Below are 21,655 nucleotides of genomic sequence, written 5' to 3'. Positions count from 1 at the left end.
GACAGTCAAGGAAAAGAATTTCCACAGGTAAATTTATTTACAAAGTTTTAAGTTTTAAAAGCCTTAGATTATAAAGAAATGAAAATAAAATACAATGTTAAATTTTAATAAAAGTTACCTAAATCAACTTTTTAAAATTTTAGAGAACTTCCAACAAGTGTAGTCAAATTTATTGCTTGAAAAAAAAAAAAAAAAACCTGGATTGTTAAAAGCTCCTAATTATGGAAACACAGAGGTCTCCAAAGACAGAATTTCAAGCCTATCTACTGAAGCAGCTGTGACATTGCCATGAAACCTAATGAACGGCAAACTCAGGTGCCAGTCTACCTCGTGCTACTGTGTGCTCTAGTCACTGTGCTAGAACAGAGATTTCTGAAACTGGGAATGTTTCTTTAAAGTAATGTAAAGTCAGACATAACTGTCTCCCAAAAGAGCAAAATGGCATAAAGTTAGAACTTGTTTCCCAAAAGAACAACTATTTGAAGCTGTGCTTAACATGTGCAATTCTAATGAAATTCTGAAAACAATGGCAATAAATAGCTACACAGCAGAAAACTCCCTTGAGTGCAAATCACAGAACAAATCCTCGTCTTGATACAGGATGGACGGATTGTCCAGATTCCCAGGCATTACATTTTTGTCCTATCCACTTTTTGATCTCTTAGTCAAGACTTCAACTCTCCATTCTAGCCCAAGCTGTCCCCACCCACAATGTGGACATGGTTAAGAAGAGCCAAGCAAGCTCTTTCAGACCCTGGAGCATTCTGTATAGTTTATTATATCGCAAAATAACTTCTCACCTTCTATCATATTTACTGGGGATGTTCTCCTAAAATCAACTAAGGAAAAACTTAAGCCCTTTTTCAAAAAGAAAAATGAAAAACAAAATGGTAACACACAAAATACCAGAATTGACATTGTGCTTATCTTCATGTGGAATCTAATCTTTTATCCCTCAAACAACAACTCTCCCCACGCTTCTTTCAGAATATACCTATTGTTGAAATACAGTAAAGACTGAATTCTTATCCTTTTTGTTCCCTTATCCCCAATGTCTTCTGAATATAACATTGCCTTTTTAAAGTTTCCAGTGGCCTATACTTGGAAGAAATGTAGAATTTATTTTAAAGCTGTATGTTTAAAGTGGTTTATAACATTTTAGAGTTTATGGTTTTCTTTAAGAATGTAAAGAAGCTATGTAGCTCTTCTCTGCTAAAAATACCCTTAAACACAAAATATTACCTACAATTTCAATGAATTTATGGATTTATTGAAAAGGACCTCCCAATGGTAGTAGATCTCAGGTCAAAAAACTCATGGGTTGCATTATTCTCACGAGTATACATTGCTAGTACTATACAACTTTTACCTACTAAGTAGAGTGTATGAATTGGGAATTGACCATCAGTGGCTGCATGGAAATCTATTTTATGTACACTATTTTTCCCCAGTATTGAAGATTTAGGATTTGTCCCTCAAAATTACTTATTTTATTCAATCGTGTGTTTAGTTTTAATTCTATCTTTAACAGTTGCTTGAAAGGAATTTTTAAAAATCATGTTAATCATAAATAAATAGAAGGCAATAAATGCCTATATAAATTTAAGGATGATTCATTTTGATTACTAATTAGGAAGTTGAAAAAACAGAGGCCAACAAGGATAATACCCAGAAATTCACCATACCCATGACGAAATAGAAAATAAGCTATATCAATAAGTAAGTCAAGAGAGATAAGGAAATAATGTCTATGTACGTTACCCCTCATCTTTCCAAACACTAGATAGAGCGGTACCCCAGGAGTCATTCCTCACCTCCTCTCTTATTGATCCATATTTAGGCCCTAAGTAGTTGCACCCAGTTTCAATTTCAAATGCCACCTGTACACTTGGCACCTCATAATCTGCAGTCCCCACCTCTCTTCCGAATTCCAGAATCGTATCAGTACCTACTAGACTTCTCCATTTAAATGTCTAAAAGAAATCTTCTGTCTGAAATCCATATCTTATTTTCTCTCTCAATCCCTGTTGCTCCCAAGGCTTTCCCCATCTCAGTAAAAAGGCATTTCCAGTTATTAAGACCAAAAGCCTTGCTATTTCACTACACCTCTCCAGGAAGAACCTATAGACTCTACGTATTAAATGTATACGAACTCTGACCAGTTGTTCCCCACCACAGTAGCAACCTGGTCCAAACTACCATAACCTCTCCCCTGGATTGCGGTCGTGCAAAACCTCTCAACGGCCTGCTGCTTTACCCTTGCCCCTTATTCTTCATACAGCAGCCAGAGCAATACTCGTAAGTTTGTTTCTGGTAGATTCGATTTAGAAGTGGAAGGAAGAAAGGGAATCTCAGCTGACTCCCAGATTCATGACTAAAGTATGTAGGTGATGATACCATAAATAGAGATGGGTAATAATGGAGGAAGAAGAGTTTGTCAGGAGTTGGTGGGATCACAACTCCTGTTTTGGATATTTCAGATATCTATCATCACACATGGAAATGGAAGTGTCAGGTGTGCAGTTTGGTATCTAAGCCTGGACTCGAGGGAGTACTAAGGGCTGGATATATCACTGGGTATAAATCCACATACATTGATTTAAAGCCAATGGAACTCACGAGATTTTCTAAGAAGTAAGTATATCTTGAGAAAGAGGTCCAAGAATGAGCTGTGGGACCATCCAATATTTATCAATATGGCAGTGGAAAAGAAGGTGGCCAAAGAGACGAAGAAAGAGTAGCCAGTGAGGCAGGAGGTGATTTCACAAAAGCTAAGAGAAAACACTGTCACAAGAAGAAGATGTAACTGTGAAAAAGAGAGAATTATTTCTGGAATTTCATAAAGTTTAAGGTAGATGCAGGTTTATCAGTGGATCTGGTGTTGGGAAGATTAGATAATAATTGTCTGATAGCTTCCATTTTCCCAAGAAAATATGAAGTGTGATCATCAGCTGGGAGCTGGCAGTGAATAGATGCTATTGGGGGAGATAAAGAAAATATTTTTCTTATTACAGGAAATGAGAAAGAAAATTTACTAGCAAAATATAAAATGTCATATCCCTTCCAGTTCTAGAATTCAATACATTTATCTCATTTTCCAAGGAATTCCATAAACACTAAATCATACAAAAGATGGACAAAGGGCACAGAGGATTTCTAGGGCAGTGAAAAAAAATCTGTAGGATATTATAATGATGGATGTACGTAATTATACATTTATCCAAACCCAGAGATTGTACAACACCAAGAGTGAACCCTAAGGTAAGCTATGGACTTTGAGTGATTATGATCAGTGCAGTGCAGGTTTATCCTTGATGAAAAACAAAAAAAGTATCATTCTGGTGAGTGATGTTGATAATGGAGGAGGCCATGCATGGGTGGGGGGCAGGGAGTACGTGGGAAATCTCTGTACCTTCCTCTCAATTTTGTTATAAACTTGAAACTGCTTTTAAAAAAAGTAAAGACTCTTAAAAAAGAGATTAACAAAGGGAGGTAAAGGTGACTAGGAGAAGCTTTATGATAGAGTGAGGATCTGAGGAGTCTTTGTGGTTGAGTTAGGACTTGAAAAAGAGGAAATGAGAGAAGATGCATGGAACAGAGGCACAGGTGTTTGCCAAGAGGCAGAGGTGGAAATGTACAAGGTGTCAACGTGTGCGTCACCTGGTGAAATAATTCGCCAACTACAAAACCAGTTTGTAAAGAAATACAAACTCTCCAACTTTCTCACTTGTATCATTGTAACCACTTGCTCTTTCTAGCATTAAGTCCTACTAACTCCAAAGAGTTATATCTCAAAGCAAATTCACCTTCCCTCCATAAATCGGCTCCTGTCCCCTATATTTCCCTAAATACTAGAAATGAGACCATGATTCTTCTTGTCTCACAGGTTCAAAATGCATGTGACCCTTCGCCCTGTCCTTCATCTACCACAGGCAGCCTCATTCGGGCTCTCTGGCACATCTGGTTCTTCTTTCTCCCTGTCACTCTCATCAACCCAGTTCAGCCATCCATCATCTAAAGCTCGCATGACTGCAATCATCTTCCACGTAATCTAGATTTCTCAAGTGTCTCACAGTCCAAATGGATCTTACTAGTACTCCTGAATCACAGCTCTCATCATATTTTCCCCTCAAATATAAAACCTTTGATTACTCCTTATTACCTCCTAATTAAAGTCTAAACTCATTCGCCTTGTAGTAAGGCACTTTGGAATCTAAAACCAGCTTTTCTTTAAAGCTCAATTCCCCAATATTATCTAATACAAACTGTAGATTATGTCTCTGCAGAGTTGCCACATATATTCCCATCACCATGATTTTGCTTATGCTGTTCCTTTTAGTTTGGGTGTGCTCCCACCAAAACACACACACATACACACTCATACACACTATTCCTGTCTCTTGAAATCCTGCCCATCAATTTAAGTAGTACCACTTTCTTCATGAACCTTCTCCTCATAGGTACATTACAAAATGTTCCCTTGCTGCTTTGAAGTCAAACAACACTGCTTTATTATTCCCACATTACTCTAAACTTACGAGAAAACCAGGCTTACACGCATTCCCTGTCCGTTAATAATTATATGACCGTGGATAATTCATTTGACCTCGCTGAGCCTCAATTTTCACATCTGTAAAATCTAAGGGTTGTAAAACTAGTAAAATATGGCACAGGTAAAGTTTCCATTCATGTAATCGGCATTTGCTGAAGACCTTCTTGATGAATCATTGTTAATACATAAGATGAAATATTTCTCTATATGAGGCAGAAAACTCAGAATTATTTATTTAGGCATCTGGAAAGCAATTTTAACAGATATAAGCCAGCAGTTTAAAGTTTATAATAGATAACAGCAGCAAGAAAAGGCGTATCATAATAAATAGTAAGCATCTATTATGTGCTAAGCTCCCTGAAAACAAATAGTTATAAGAAATGGAAACACTACAAGCAAACAATTGTACAACACCTAAAGAAATTTTCTGAAAGCTAGAACATTGCTACATTGCTTAAAATATCTTTTGTTATAGCAAAAGCAAACATTACATATATCTTTGATATAAATATGACATCCAACATCTTGACTTAAAAATGAAAAGGCCAATCTTATTTTGTCTTCATGACCTGAACAAATCCATCAGAGGGATTCTTTAATGGATTGACCAGTTGGTTGGCAACGTGAAAACACAGGCTTGCCTAGACCATAAAATAATTTTCCAAATCAATCAACTTAGTAACAACAAAATCAAACAATGCTAGCAAAAATTTCCAAATGGATGGGTGGAACTCCCACTTTTCAATCTGTTGTTTTGGAACTACAGGTACATACTGTAAGACTTTTAATATTTTGAAATATTTCTTACTTCCACTTAATTAGGGAATGCTTTAGAGAAGAAGACAGATTTTATTTTTAGGATGGAAATTTCTCTGATTTTCTCTAAATTTAGGGGAAAAGAAAAGTGTGCAGCAAGTATAAGGATGATTGAAAAATTGTCAAGGCAAAAAGGAGTTGAAGGAAATAATCTTTTGCTGTAAACTTTACCTAGTTGGGGTTCGGTGGGAACAGAGGAAGAAGCTAAGCGTATAAGCATAAACCAAAGATGCAAAGAAAGCTGGAGATGAGATTCTTGGGTTTAATGTGTAGGCTGAACAGGAATCAAGGCAGAGTCCTGAGGGGAGAGAGCTGGTCAGATTTTTCAATAATGATTCAATCTACTGGACAAGCCCAATTCATACTCAGAAGTTAATTTATTACACCTTTTCCTAGCTTAGTACCTAAAAAGTGCGACTTCTCAAGCTACAAGCTTTGCCAATTCTTTTTTACACTGTTGTTGAAAACTTTACGAACAACAACAAGTTTCGTTAAAATGGATTTATTACAGTTTAAGATCCAATTATTTGAATGAAAAAATCAAAGTAGAGACTAGGGAAGTGAGTGTAAGACAAACAGAGCCTGAACTGACAGTAATTCTAGAAAAACTCATGAGGAGAGACCAAACAAGAGAGATTAGAAGAAATTAGATCTCCCTGTGAAAAGGTCTTTCTCTTTTAACTAATAAAAATAGTCTTTCAAACAACCTTATTTAAAACTTGAGCTTCCAGGGCTGAGCAGTTTGCCTTTACATCACCTTACATTAACTTTATAAAGTCTGGGGAAAGGCATGCCAAAGAAACAATTAGTTTACACACCACTAAACAGAAGGTGGGTGAGCTAATGCAACATCTGTCACTGAAAATGGATCCTGGGCTAAAGGTGATTGCTGTTTTCTTTTGTTTTTCCCTGATAAACTTTTTTTTTTTCCTGAAAAAAAAATTCATAAAAAGTGGGAATTTGATATTTATCTTAAATCTACAGACTTGGCTCGTTCATTAAGGGCATTGAATTTGTTTCCCTGTTAAAACTAACAGTAAAGACTGATTTCAAAATCTCAAGGAATTAGGATCTTTCTCTAATGTACTGAATGAATCTACCCATGGGGATTGCAGTTCCTAGTCAATTTCAGTTTACTTTCCGCCTCCAGCAGGTCTCTGCTAATTCTTCTATAATTACAAGCACTGTTGACTTCATATAAGACACCAGTTGTTGACAATGTTTGAAGATTTATGAAAAGTGATCTGGCATCATTATACAGAACTCCCTTTCAAAACTACACTTGTGGAAACAAGTTGTGATTCTTAATCAGGAGGTCCGCTTGATTTAAGACAAACTAAAACACTGGTCTTCCACATCTGCTGAGTCTAATTCACTGACATACGCCTTAGAGCTCAGTTATTGAGTACCAAGCTCATGGATGATGTGGCTTGAAGACTAGGTGCCTATGGAATGGATCAACCATCATTTCCATCTGGGATCAATGTGACTGGCATTTAATGACATGGCTTAAAGGTTGACTTCACAATAGGAAAAAAGCATATACATTTTAAAGCAGAAATTATTCTTATAATTCTGAACACTAGTTCAATATATAATAATACTTGGATGGCCTTCGATGAAAGTCTGTGAGCAAATGCTATAACTTACGTTTCCATAGTTGATTCTATTCTCTGTTGCTTCCAAAATACTTCTCCACGAGCTATCAGAATAGTCTGCCTACAGACGACATTTCATATTTTCTTCTCTCCCTATTCATCCATTTGAAAACTTACGATGGCTTCTACTTGCTCTATATATGAAGACGAAATTCTACTGCTTCATCACTGACCTTGATAATCCAGCTCCAGCATTTGAGATCATGAATTCAAACTACTTCTACAGACCACACTTCTATCCAATCCAACTCTCTCACTTAGTTGATCTCACTACTGCTGTTCTTGGCTTTTTGAAAACATCTAGTTTCTTTACTGTTTACCTATGGATAAATCCTCTTCTAGTCTTTTAAGTTCCATAAATTATAATTTCAAACACTCTCTTGACTGCTTCCTTTATATTCTTACTCTATTTGTCTTTCATGGGGTCTACGTGAAAAACCCAAACCTGAATGTATTCACTTCTCCACCTTCCCCACACTGACACCTGGTGTGGATGTCACTTTGGGTCGGGCTCATTCAACACCCATTCGCTATTCTCATTTCCCTTTTCTGTTTTTGTTATAGAAAAGTTAGATACTCACTTTCCTGGGTCCTCTTGAACCTATAAGTGTCATATGGCATAACTCTGGCCAGTTAGACATAACAGGTAGTTTCTGCTAAAGTTTTTGCTTTTTTGATTAAAAAAAAGTGCCTACACTTCCCTTCCTTCTTTCTCCTTTAAATGTGAATGTGATGCCTGGAGTTGCAGCAGCCATCTTTTAACCCTGAGCCAAAGGCCAAGGAAATCACCAAGACACCATTCCTGACCCCAGTGGGATGCTGAACCTACTCCTGCAGCCACCACAAACAGAATTCCTAGTACATGAGGGAAAATAAACTACTATTTCTTTAAGCCACAGTAATTTAGCTTTTTGTTACCTGAAGAAGAAAGTATCTAACTGATATTTCTGGTCTGGGGAATGAACTATATTATATAAACAAATAAATAAAAATAAGCCACCTGCTCAGACTGTTGTCACAATAAAAGTACGGACTCTAAGGTCACATGGGTGTTCGGTTCTGCCCAGCTCCTCCCTTTCTCTTCTCAGCATATTTTCAGGTCTCCAGAAGGCTACTTTAACCCTGCCAGTTAACAATTTCCCTTCCTAATGTACAGAGAAAACAGAAGCTGCCAGTCTTTTCTTGGCCCCCACGGTCCAACTTCCGTTTCTCCCGCTCTGTCCCTCCCAGTTTCACCAACCATGTTTCTGGATATGTCTTGTTTGATCTAGCAAGAGAAGCCCATAACGTTCCTAAAGTTCTCCTTTCCAACGTGCTCCTAAGCCTCTTCTCCCTTTAATCTCAGAGGCCTTTTCCAGAATACTCCTCAAAGTCTCCTCATCCTGTGTTTATCCCTGTTAATGTTGGTATCTTCCAGGATTCTATCATTTGCCCTCTATTTACTCACTCTTCCACCCAGATTTTTCTTTGCACCTATATCTGACTGCTTACTAGAAAATCCCATTTTGATGCCTCAACGATATCATGTCCAAACTTGAAATCATATCTTCTTGCCTCCAAACCTCCTACTGTCTCAGTGAAAGACATCATCCTGTATTCTGTGACTCAGGCTAGAGATGTGGCACCATTTCCTAACCCTTTATATCCCTCAAACTTCACCTGGACTCCATCATCTAGTCTTGTCTGTTCTACCACTCAAATATCTCAGGATTCTAGACAATTTTCTCTGAACTCTTTTCTCCAAAAGACCCTCATCTCTTTCCTAGAATATTACCACAGTCTCTTAACTGGGCATTGTGCCCTACTCTGCTCTCCTACACCCCCTTTCCTACCATCCCCTCCCCTCTGGCAACCAGTAATCTGTTCTCTGTGTCTATGAGCCTGTTTTCATTTTGTTTTGTTTGCCCGCTTCTTCGTTTTTTTATATGCCACATATATGTGAGATCATACAGCATTTGTTTTTCCCTGTCTGACTTATTTCACTTAGTATAATACCCTCTAAGTCCATCCATATTGTCTCAAATTTTGACAATTTTTAGTTGCTCTACAGTAAGATTTATTACCCCATTTAGATATCATGCATGAGGTAAGAGATCCAATATTGGGATTGAAGCACTGAAAGAGTGTGAGAGAGAGGGAAGCATCTGAGCAAACTTAAAGGTAATAAATCTGGAGTCTCCTGCCCCACCTACGCCACAGGTGTCAATCACTGAAAGAGATTCCACATATCTATATCTACGCATCAGAAAGCTTGATGCTTTATGTCTTATAGTTTCATGTTTTGAGCTTAGGAAGAACGGAGGTTAGGAAACAAGAGATAACAAACAATTTCTCAAAAATACCAACCTCAGTCACTTTCAAAAGGAGAAATTTCTAAGTGAGCTGGACTAAAATGATACAATGTCATTTAAGGCAGAAAATGTGAAGTCTTGGAAGCTTTAATGCATTCAGCTGCATTCTATTATCTCCTGCTTGAGAGTCAGCCCTGTAGACTCTGATATACTCTTCATTAAATCCATCACTAAGACCTTGAAAAGAGGCACCCTTGCTATGCTTTTAAATGAATACATTAACTATGTTCAATGACCCAAGAAAAGTATTCAGGAATGCCTGGAATAGACTGGAATTAATCTTGCACTTATACAGCACTAGCAACTCTTCAAAGTATTTGTACCTTTCAGTACGTGTTGATTCATTGGTTATAGGTTTATGCACTAAATAAGCCAGTAAGTAGGTCTTGACTAGTGTATGCTCAGCACTGATTGGCACGGCAAACTATACAAGAGAAATAATCAATATAGTGCCTAGTTTTGGAGAAAGATATGAGAGACTCACGTGACACTACTAGAGAATGACCCCAGGCCACATATATTTAAGTGCAAAATGATACAAGGTTACGTATATTTAAAGTGTTTCTCTGAAAGTTCAGAGAAGGGAGAGGTCATTCTGAGTGTTCGTACAGAATCACAAAACTTTAGGACTTGTATTTTCTCCATTCGATTTCCAAGATTTTGGGTTATCTTTACTATCATTACTCTGAATTCTTTTTCAGGTAGACTGGCTATTTCCCCTTCACTAGTTTGGTCTGGTGGGTTTTTACCTTGCTCCTTCATCTGTTGTGTGTTTCTCTGTCTTCTCATTTTGCATACTTACTGTGTTTGGGGTCCCCTTTTCACAGGCTGCAGGTTCGCAGTTCCCATTGTTTTTGCTGTCTGCCCCAAGTGGGTAAGGTTGGTTCAGAAATGTTTAACAAGGACCTAGAAGAACAAAAGAGTAAGAAAACAATGATGAACAACACAATAAATGAAATTAAAAATTCTCTAGAAGGAATCAATAGCAGAATAACTGAGGCAGAAGACCAGATAAGTGACCTGGAAGACAAATAGTGGAAATAACTACTGCAGAGCAGAATAAAGAAAAAAGAATGAAAAGAATTGAGGACAGTCTCATTAATGTTGTCCTCTGGGACAACATTAAACATACCAATATTCAAATTATAGGGGTCCCAGAAGAAGAAGAGAAAAAGAAAGGGACTGAGAAAATATTTCAAGAGATTATAGTTGAAAACTTCCCTAATATGGGTAAGGAAATAGTCAATCAAGTCCAGGAAGCACAGAGTCCGATACAAGATAAATCCAAGGAGAAACATGCCAAGACAAATATTAATCAAACTATCAAAAGTTAAATACAAAGAAAAAATATTAAAAGCAGCAAGGGAAAAGCAACAAATAACATACAAGGGAATTCCATTAAGCTTAACAGCTGATCTTTCAGCAGAAACTCTGCAAGCCAGAAGGGAGTGGCAGGACATATTTAAAGTGATGAAAGGGGAAAACCTACAACCAAGATTACTCCACCCAGCAAGGATCTCTTTCAGATTCAACGGAGAAATTAAAACTTTTACAGACAAGCAAAAGCTAAGAGAATTCAGCACCACCAAACCAGCTTCACAATAAATGCTTAAGGAATTTCTCTAGGCAGGAAACACAAGAGAAGGAAAAGACATACAATAACAAACCCTAAACAATTAAGGAACTGGTAATAGGAACGTACATATCAATGACTACCTTAAATATAAATGGATTAAATGCTCCAACCAAAAGAAATAGACTGTCTGAATGGATACAAAAAACAAGACCAATATATATGCTGTCTACAAGAGACCCAATTCAGACCTAGGGACACATACAGACTGAAAGTGAGGGGACGGAAAAAGATATTCCTATGCAAATGGAAATCAAAAGAAAGCTGGAGTAGCAATTCTCATATCAGACAAAACAGACTTTAAAATAAAGACTATTACAGGAGACAAAGACAGACACTACATAATGATTAAATGGCCAATCCAAGAAGAAGATATGACAATTGTAAATAGTTATGCACCCAACATAGGAGCACCTCAATACATAAGGCAAATGCTAACAGCCATAAAAGGGGAAATCAACAGTAACACAATCATAGTAGGGGGCTTTAACACCCCACTTTCACCAATGGACAGATCACCCAAAATGAAAATAAATAAGGAAACACAAGCTTTAAATGATACATTAAACAAGATGGACTTAATTGATATTTATAGGACATTCCATCCAAAAACAACAGAATAGACATTCTTCTCAAGTGCTCATGGAACATTCTCCAGGATAGATCATATCTTGGGGCACAATTCAAGGCTTGGTAAATTTAAGAAAATTGAAATCGTATCAAGTATCTTTTCCAAACACAATACTATGAGGCTAGATATCAATTACAGGAAAAAATCTGTAAAAAATACAAACACATGGAGGCTAAACAACACACTACTAAATAACTAAGAGATCACTGACGAGATCAAAGAGGAAATCAGAAAATACCTAGAAACAAATGGCAATGAAAACATGATGACCCAAAACCTACGGGTTGCAGCAAAAGCAGTTCTAAGAAGGATGCTGACAGCAATACAATCCTACCTCAAGAAACAAGAAACATCTCAAATAAACAATCTAACCTTACCCCTAAAGCAATTAGAGAAACAAGAACAAAAAAACCCTCCAAAGTTATCAGAAGGAAAGAAATCATAAAGATTGGAACAGAAATAAATGAAAAAGAAATGAAGGAAACGATAGCAAAGATCAATAAAACTAAAAGCTGGTTCTCTGAAAAGATAAACAAAATTGATAAACCATTAGCCAGACTCATCAAGAAAAAAAGGGAGAAGACTCAAATCAATAGAATTAGAAATGAAAAAGGAGAAGTAACAACTGACACTGCAGAAATACAAAGGATCGTGAGAGATTACTACAAGCAACTCTATGCCAATAAAATGGACAACCTGGAAGAAACGGAAAAATTCTTAGAAAACCACAACCTTCCGAGACTGAACAAGGAAGAAATAGAAAACATAAACAGACCAATCCCAAGCACGGAAATTGAAACTGTGATTAAAAATCTTCCAACAAAGAAAAGCCCAGAACCAGATGGCTTCACAGGCAAATTCTATCAAACATTTAGAGAAGAGCTAACACCTATCCTGCTCAAACTCTTCCAAAATATACCAGAGGGAGGAACACTCCCAAACTCATTCTATGAGGCCACCATCACCCTGATACCAAAACCAGACAAGGATGTCACAAAGAAAAAAAACTACAGGCCAATATGACTGATGAACACAGATGCAAAAATACTCAACAAAATACTAGCAAACAGAATCCAACAGCACATTAAAAGGATCATACACCATGATCAAGTGGGTTTATTGCAGGAGTGCAAGGATTCTTCAATATATGCAAATCAATCAATGTGATAAACCATATTAACAAATTGAAGGAGAAACACCATATGATCATCTCAATAGGTGCAGAAAAGCTTTTGACAAAATTCAACACCCATTTATGATAAAAGCTCTCCAGAAACTAGGCATAGAGGGAACTCACCTCAACACAATAAAGGTCATATATGACAATCCCACAGCCAACATCATTCTCAACGGTGAAAAACTGAAACCATTTCCACTAATCAGGAACAAGACAAGGTTGCCCACTCTCACCACTATTATTCAACGTAGTTTTGGAAGTTTTAGCCACAGCAATGAGAGAAGAAAAAGAAATGAAGGGAATCCAAATCAGAAAAGAAGTAAACTGTCACCGTTTGCAGATGACATGATACTATACGTAGAGAATCCTAAAGATGCTACCAGAAAACTACTAGAGCTAATCAGTGAATTTGGTAAAGTAGCAGGATACAAAACTAATGCACAGAAATCTCTTGCATTCCTATACACTAATGATGAAAAATCTGAAAGACAAAGTAAGGAAATACTCCCATTTACTACTGCAACAAAAAGAATAAAATACCTAGGAATAAGCCTGAGTAAGGAGACAAAAGACCTGTGTGCAGAAAACCATAAGACACTGATGAAAGAAATTAAAGATGATACAAACAGATGGAGAGATTTACCATGTTCTTGGATTGGAAGAATCAACATTGTGAAAATGACTGCACTACCCAAAGCAATGTACAGATTCAGTGCAATCCCTATCAAACTACCAGTGGCATTTCTCACAGGACTAGAACAAAAAGTTTCACAATTTGTATGGAAATGCAAAAAGACCCCGAATAGCCAAAGCAATCTTGAGAAAGAAAAACGGAGCTGGAGGAATCAGGCTCCCTGACTTCAGACTATACTACAAGGCTACAGTAATCAAGACAGTATGGTACTGACACAAAAACAGAAATATAGATCAATAGGACAGGACAGAAAGCCCAGAGATAATCCCACACACATATGGTCACCTTATCTTTGGTAAAGGAGGCAAGAATATACAGTGGAGAAAAGATAGCCTCTTCAATAAGTGGTGTTAGGAAAACTGGACACCTACATGTGAAAGAATGAAATTAGAACACTCCCTAACACCATACACCAAAATACACTCAAAATGGATTAAAGACCTAAATGTTAAGGTCAGACACTCTAAAACTCTTAGAGGAAAACATAGGCAGAACACTCTATGACATAAATCACAGCAAGATCCTTTCTGACCCACCTGCTACAGAAGTGGAAATAAAAACAAAAATAAACAAATGGGACCTAATGAAACTTAAAAGCTTTTTCACAGCAAAGGAAACCATAAACAAGACAAAAAGACAACTCCCAGAATGGGAGAAAATATTTGCAAATGAAGCAACTGACAAAGGATTAATCTCCAAAATAAACAAGCAACTCATGCAGGTCAATATCAAAAAAACCCAAACAACCCAACCCAAAAATGGGCAGGAGACCTAAATAGACATTTCTCCAAAGAAGATATACAGATTTCCAACAAACACATGAAAGGATGCTCAACATCACTAATCATTAGAGAAATGCAAATCAAAACTACAATGAGGTATCACCTCACACCAGTCAGAATCACCATCATCAAAAAATCTACAAATAGTAAATGCTGGAGAGGGTGTGGAGAAAAGGGAACCCTCTTGCACTGTTGGTGGGAATGTAAATTGATACAGCCACTATGGAGAATAGTATGGAGGTTCCTTAAAAAATTAAAAATAGAACTACCATTCAACCCAGCAATCCCACTACTGGGCATATACGCTGAGAAAACCATCATTTAAAAAGAGTCACATACCACAATGTTCATTGCAGTTCTATTTACAATAGCCAAGACATGGAAGCAACCTAAGCGTCCATTGAAAGATGAATGGATAAAGAAGATGTGGCACATATATACAATGGAATACTACTCAGTCATAAAAAAGAAATGAAACTGAATTCCTTGTAGTGAGGTGGATGGACCTAGAGACTGTCATACAGAGTGAAGTAAGTCAGAAAGAGAAAAACAAACACCATATTCTAACACATATATATGGAATCTAAAAAAAAAATAAATTTGTTCTGAAGAACCTCAGGGCAGGGCAGCAATAAAGACGCAGACCTAGAGAATGGACTTGAGGACATGGAGAGGGGGAAGGGTAAGGTGGGACGAAGTGAGAGAGTGGCATGGACATATATACACTACCAAATGTAAAACAGATAGCTAGTGGGAAGCAGCCCCATGGCACAGGGAGCTCAGCTTGGTGCTTTGTGACCACCTAGAGGGGTGGGATAGGGAGGGTGGGAGGGAGACGCAAGAGGGAGGGGATATGGGGATATATGTATGCGTATAGCTGATTCACTTCGTTATACAGCAGCAATTAACACAACATTGTAAAGCAATTATACTCCAATAAGGATGTTAAGGAAAAAAAAGAAATAAACTTTAGGACTTAGAGATAATCTAATCTGACTTCCTGGTTTTACAGATAAATAAAATGAGGCCTACAAAGGTAAAAGAAAGAGGAGAAAAGAAAGGAAATAGCTTTTTTACAAAAAATATTACGTATTCTTTGTACATGTTGTTTCACTTAATCCTGGCACCAAGTCTACAAATTTGGTACTACTATACCCATTTTCATAGGAAGTCTAAGAGGTTGAGAGATGAATTTTTTGTGTATATCTTCTCAAAATTCAAGAATTCACATTCGGATTCCCTAATTCTAAATCCTATTTTCCACAGCATGAAAAAAGGTTAAGGCACGTATTATGTGCAAGGTACGTTCATATATTTTATCTTAATTTTAAAATAAAATAATACCTGCCAATAATATAATATTTAACCCCCCCCTGGCTCCCTTCTGTGCTGACTTTTGGGTAGAAATATGCAAATCAGATAGATCTAAAACATATTTTAAGTACCTATGCATGACTGTAATAGCAAATACTTTTTTTTTATCGCCCATCTTCTAGTTGCTTTGCATATATTTATTCATTTAATTAACCATCATAACAATGCTGGGAAGTCTGTCACTGCGCCCACGTAGGCAATCACTGTATACAGCTACTACTCACTGAGAAAGGGGACAAGAGATTTAGCAAGAGAGTCAAGGGATTTGGTTGCTCTACTAAACAATAATTAAGAAGGGTTCCCTGTTTGGCAAAGGGACTGAGATTCTGCAGAGAAAAAACAGCAAATGAAAAGCAGGGATAAGGAGCTTTACAAGGGTCAGGCATCCTCAAGAACAGAGCAGAGTTCTTGGTAATATTCTCACTGAGATGTTACATTTCCCTTTCTCTCTGCAAGAATAGTGACCCTTGTAGACTTATTTCTGTTCTAATTCTTGTTGAAGCTGAAGATTGGGTTAATGATAATGATACAATTTCTCTGTAGCAATACCACACACTGAAGCTTTCTGCCCTGTTTGAAGAAAAGTCTTTTTAAGTATTTCAGCAGCAAATTTAAGATTATTGCCTTCACTTAGATCGTTCATTTTTATCTTACTTTCTTCTTGAATTTCCTGCTTCACCCAAGCATTGGGAAAAAGATAACGAGTAAATCTTGGATATAGCAATGTAGCAAAGGAGTAATTAAACTGGATTGCATGATAACAAAAATTGAATTTCTATCTATATTTCCCTTCATTATATACAAGTTAACTGCCAGTGTATTTCGCTATTTACTTGACTACTTGAAAGTTCCCAATAATTAACTTGTATAACAATTAACAGCTTTCATAATCATCATTACTTATTATGGACTTTACCTCTACAATAACATTTATGTATACTTCATTTGACTGATAAAATTCCAATATATGAAGCAGATCCCAAGCTACTTTTAGAATGAGTACCTAAATTTGAAAGTGTGTAGTCAGATACTAATGATAAATCTGCATGACATGCCTTGTTCTTGTTCCTGAGATTTAATTTGATGGCACCTATAATATCTCACAATCATTGATCACGCAGAGGAAGTTCAGCTAAGTTAAATTTAAAAAGCACTTAAACAGGCATTCAGCTTATTAGTTCCAAATGTCAAGCTGAAGTCAAAGGCAAATAGTAGGTTTTCACCACTTAAATAGACTAAGCCACGCTTTGGTATAGATCAAGTTATTGTACTTATATTCTGTTTTTACTCTGAAGAGTCCAAGAATCTGTTCAGGAGACAGAAAAATAGCAAATTCAAGGATTGAAACAAAAAAGCATTATTTTTATAAACAGTTTTTTAAAGTTAAAATTGAAATGCAATAAATGGTACCTGTTTAGGTGTACAATATGACACATTTTAGTATAAGTATATGCCCATGAAACCATCACCAAAATCAAGAAAATAAACATATCTGTCACTCCCCAAATCTTCCTGTGCTTCTGATGAATTCTTACCTCCTGCCCCTCTCCACTCCACCACCACCCCTCCCTGGTCCCCGGACAACCTCTAATCTGCTGTTTGTCACTACACTTTACCTTGCATTTCCTAGGATTTTATATTAATTGAATTATAAAATGTGTACTTTTTGTGGCCTAGGGTCTTTCACTCAGGATGATTATGTTGAGATTAACTTGTTAGAGTGTATATCAGCAGTTCATTCTTTTTTTATTGCTAAGAAGCAATCTGTTGTGGGGAGTTATAATCAGTTATAACTGATGGACATTTGGACTGTATCCAGGTTTTGGTTATTACAATGAAGTTGCTATGAACATTCACGTGCGGCTCTTAGTAGGAACATATGCTTCCTTTCTCTTGAGGAAATACTTAGGAATGGAATTGTTGGATCATATGATAACTGTATGCATCACCGTCAAGTGTTTTACAAATGTGTTGCACCATTTCACATTCCCACCAGCAGTATATAAGAGTATCAACTATTTGAAAAATATCATTTCTTGAAGCAGTAGGACTGAAGACAGTCCTATAAGCTATTTTTCAGCCAGAAAATTCTCAGCTCACAGAGAATGTCACTAGGTCTTTGTCACATGGCCCCCTCCATCGACCCTCTCACCACATGTCAGCCCACCTCCCCAAGGCCAGCAACTGAATCCTTCTCAGGCTTTGAGTCCCTGACTAAGGCTGGGTACCACCTCTTTTGACTCTCACCTGATTAGGTCTGACCTACCCAGGGTAATCTCCCTTATGATTACTTCAAAGTCACCTGACTTGAAACCTGAACCACATCTGCAAAATCCCTTCACCTATGTCATATAACGCAAACTAATAATAGGAGAGAAATAAATCACATTCTTCCCTGTCCCCTCAGAAAGGAGAAAATCATTGGAACTGAAAGTCCTTTGACAAGATAAATAAAATTGATAAAATTCTAATCAGATTGATCAGTAAAAAAAAAAAAAATTACAAATATCAGGAATGAGAGAGATGACATCATTGCAGAGCCTACCTATAATATAGCATTAGAATGGTAGGGAAATATTATGAATAATAGGTCTAGCTTTTTCATCCAACCTGACAAACTCTGACTTTGATTTCTAGTATTTAGACCAGCTATATTTAGTGTGATTGTTAATATGGTTAAGTTTAAATCTATCACCATGCTATTTGCTTTCTATTTTTCTATCTGTCCTTTATTCCTTCTTCCCATCTTTCCTGCCTTCTTTCAGATTAATTAAATATGTTTTATGATACCATTTTATCTCTTGTGTTTGGTTATTTCAGGGGTTGTTTTAGGATTTATAGTATACATCTATAACTTACAGTCTACCTTTATATTATACCATTTTACATTTAGCCTAAAAATCTTAGTATTTTCTCTCTTAACTTTTGTGCTATTGTTGGCATATGTTTTAATTCTGTGTGTGTGTGGTTGTGTGTGTGTATCAATATTTTTTATCCATTCACTTGTTGACAGATACTTAGGCTGTTTCTATATCTTGGCTAATGTAAATAATGCTGCAGCAAACATGGAAAAGAAGATATTTCTTTGAGATATAGATTTCATTTCTTTTGGATATATACCCAGGAGTGGGACTGCCAGATCATATGGTAACTCTATTTTTAATTTTATGAAGAATTTCCATACTATCTTCCATACTTGGGGTTAATTCATATTCTTAGGTATATGAGTTTACAGTTTTATAAAATTTGGAAATTTTTCAACCATTAATTCTTCAAATGGTTTTCTGCCCCACACCCTTCTCTTCTTCAGGAACTGTAACCATGTGTACTTAAAATTGTCCTACAGCTTACTGATGCTGTGTTTATTTTTTTTTACTCTTTGTTTTGAGTAGATTCTATTGCTATGTCTTCAAGTTTACTAATCTTTTATTCTGAAAAGTTTAGTCTACCCTTAATCCTCCGCAGGGTAATTTTTATGTCATCATAACTTTTTTATAACTTCCATTTCTATACTTAACTTTCAAATACAGTATATATGAATATATTGTACAAATATAATATAAATACAATAACTGTTTAATATCCTCCTGCTAATTATATAATGTCTCTTTCAGTTCTCAGTCACTTTTGATCAACTGACTCTTCTTCTCATGTGTCATGCCTTCCTACCTTTAACATGCCAGGTAATTTTTTATGGCCAGAGATTGTGATTTTATCTTACTGGGAGCTGGACATTTTTATAATCCTATAAATGTGCTTTATTATGGAACACAGTTAGTTACTTGGAAACAGTTTGATCCTTTCAGGTTTTGTTTTTAAGATTTTTTTTCCAGGGGAATAGAGCCGTGCTTAGTCCAGGACTAAATTATTCACCCTACAGAGGCAAGGCTCTTTTGTGTACTCTGCCCAATGCCCCATAAATCTTGACGTTTTCAGTTTGCTTGGTGCAGCAGTTACTATTCCAGCCCCTTCAGTTCTTTTCATGACTCTTCCCCCAGACTCCAAAAGTTTGCTCACATGTAGGCACACTCTGATCAGTATTCTGTTGAATACTCAAGGGAGAACTACCCAGGTTTCCAGAGTGCTTCATCTGCTCAGTTCTGCGTTTTGACGCAATTCTGCCAGTCTATGTCACTCAGTTCTTTTTTCGGCCAGCTACAGATGTTGCTCGTCACTTTCTCTGCTTTATTGTTTCAACAATAACTTCAGTTTGGGGAATTTCAATACATGTAGATGACTGAGCCCAAACTCTGGCCTCTGTCTCCCATGATCTCCTCAGTTTTGACGGGCATTTCCCCAGTTTATATTTCATAGACCAGTATAACAAGTATTTATATGCGTAGCCACTGAAATTTACCTTATCACCCCTCAGTCACCATCATCTGGAAAGTTACTGCTTTGCACAAATTCAAATCACTTCTCCACTTGTTCTGTGCCTAGACCCAAACACCTAAAGCCAAACGTATTGACTGATCCACTTTAAATTAATGACCACAGATTTAACCAGACTCTCAGCGCGGTCTAAAATTAACTTTCCCTCATTAATTCATTCTTTCACGCTCTGAGATGATTCTATTGTACCTGCTGTTTTCTTCCCCTCAAACTATCAGCATCCCTCCGCATACTGAGGGCTTCTGTTCTTTATCTTTGAGCAAATAGCACTATTTAGAAAATAAGTGCTTCAGCTTCATACTAACTCCTTCTGGAATCAGCCTCCAGCTTCTCTCCTGTTACTCTACCTGTACCCTGGCAACATCCAACGCGTACATAGCACTTAATGTGTACTAATACCGATCCACATATTTTACATACATAAATTTACTTAAGCCTGCAATAATACTATAAGCTCAATGCTATAATTATCCCTATTTTACAGATAAGGAAACTGAGGAACATAGGGATTAAGTAATTTGCCAAAAGGTTGCACAGCTAGTGAACCAAGGAACTGGAATTTGAAATAGTTAATAGACAATTTTTAGAGCAGTTTTAGGTTTATAGAAAATCAAGCAGAAAGTACAGAGAGCACCCACATTCCACCTTTCCCTCCAACACAGACACACAGACACACACACACACAGTGTCCCCTATTAACAACTTTCATTCATTCATGTGGTATGTTTGTTAAAATTGATGAGCCAATATTGATACATTATTATCAACTGTATAGTTGATAAACTCCATAGTTTCGAGTTCACCGTTTGTGTTATACAGTTCTATAGGTTTTGACAAATGACTAAAGTCATGTATTCACTATTACAGTATCTTACAGGATAGTTTCACTGCCCTAAAAATCCCCTGTACTCCACCTATTCATCCCTCTCTCCCCCTGCCCCGAATCCCTATCATCCCTACAGCTTTGTCTTCTCCAGGATGTAATATAGTTGGAATCACACAGCATATAGACTTTCAAACTGGCTTCTCTTACTTAGAAATATGCTTTCCAAGTTCCTCTATACTTTTTCATGGCTTGATAGTTCATTACATTCTTTGCCAAATAATATTCAATATTCCATTGTATAAATATACTACAGTTTATTTACCCATTCACCTACTGAAAGGTAACTTGGTTGCTTCCAAGTTTTGGCAGTTAGGAATAAAACTGCCATAAACATCTGTGTACAGGTTTTTATGTGAACATAAGATTTCAATTCCTTTGGGTAAATACCAAGGAGTACGATTGCTGGATGGCACGTCATGAGTATGTTTAGTTTTTTTTTTTACATCTTTATTGGAGTATAATTGCTTTACAACGGTGTGTTAGTTTCTGCTTTATAACAAAGTGAATCAGTTATACATATACATATGCTCCCATATCTCTTCCCTCTTGTGTCTCCCTCCCTCTCACCCTCCCTATCCCACCCCTCTAGGTGGTCACAAAGCACAGAGCTGATCTCCCTGTGCTATGCAGCTGCTTCCCACTAGCTATCTATTTTACATTTGGTAGTGTATATATATCCATGCCATTCTCTCACTTTGTCCCAGCTTAC

The sequence above is a fragment of the Monodon monoceros genome, unplaced genomic scaffold (assembly GCF_005190385.1).
Source record: "Monodon monoceros isolate NGI ecotype Baffin Bay Population unplaced genomic scaffold, NGI_Narwhal_1 Super_Scaffold_17, whole genome shotgun sequence".
In the NCBI taxonomy this organism is placed as follows: Eukaryota; Metazoa; Chordata; class Mammalia; order Artiodactyla; family Monodontidae; genus Monodon; species Monodon monoceros.
This window is presented reverse-complemented; position numbering follows the sequence as displayed.